Here is a 1,169-nt window from a genome sequence, read left to right as displayed (position 1 = left end):
TCTGTCTCTGTCTCTCTCTCTCCCTCTCTCTCTCTCTTTCTTTTTTTCTTTTTACTATGCTTTATTTTATTTTTATTTTTGGTGTATAAACTTTGCAAATATGTATACATATTTGGATGTTCACAGGTTGTGGTGGTTTGGATAGGCTTGGCTCAGGGAGTGACACTATTGGAGGCATGGATTTGCTGGAGTAGGTATAACATTGTTGGAAGAAGTGTGTCACTGTGGGGGTAGGCTTTGAGAGCTTCCTGCTTGCTGACTGAGGATGCCAGTCTTCTCCTGGGTGGAGTCGGATCAAAATACAGAAATCTTGCCTCTTCCAGCACCATGCTGGCCAGATGCTACCAGGCTTCCTGATATGGTGAAAATGGACTGACCTATAAAGGTCTAAGTGAGACTCAATTAAATGCTGTCCTTGGCCATTGTGTCTCTTCACAGCAGTGAAAAACTTAAGCAAGACACAGGTATATGATTGTGTGGGAAGGATTCAAGTTTGTGTTTGTGTGTATGTTAATTCCAGAGATCAACCATGAGGGCTATTTCACTGGAGCTATCTATATACTTCAATTTTTGAGAAAAAGATTTCACTGAAACCTGGAACTTTTCCTTCAGGTTAAGCTAAAATCCTCTTCTGCTTCCCTTGTGCTGAGCTTACAAGAACATATCACCGTGTCTGACTTGTATTGATGCTCATGATTGAAGTGGAGTTCTTTATTCAGCACCCATTTTAAACAAGGAGGCCATCTCCCCAACACCTGACAAACATTGAATTATTAATAGTATATTAATATAATATGGATTCTAATTCAGATTGGTGCTTGACTCAACAAGAAGTTAAATTTCTCACCAAGGTACAAGGTAATTTATAGGATATTTGTTTAAATTTCTACTGTAGAAAGTCCACTCTCTTAAAAAAGGGCTTGGTTGCTGCCTCTCCCCCTCTCTATGCTCATGTGTATATAGGTGTGAGTGTGTGCATATGCACACACACCATGCACACACTTGTTAGTTGTTTTGCTTGTCTTAGGTGTTGATTTCTCTGAGATGTAGGTCTAGGATGTACTGGAGTGATATTTTTCTTTTTCTTTTTCTTTTTCTTTTTCTTTTTCTTTTTCTTTTTCTTTTTCTTTTTCTTTTTCTTTTTCTTTTTCTTTTTCTTTTTCTTTTTC

This window comes from Mus pahari, chromosome 13, assembly GCF_900095145.1.
Source record: "Mus pahari chromosome 13, PAHARI_EIJ_v1.1, whole genome shotgun sequence".
NCBI classification, from domain to species: Eukaryota; Metazoa; Chordata; class Mammalia; order Rodentia; family Muridae; genus Mus; species Mus pahari.
This window is presented reverse-complemented; position numbering follows the sequence as displayed.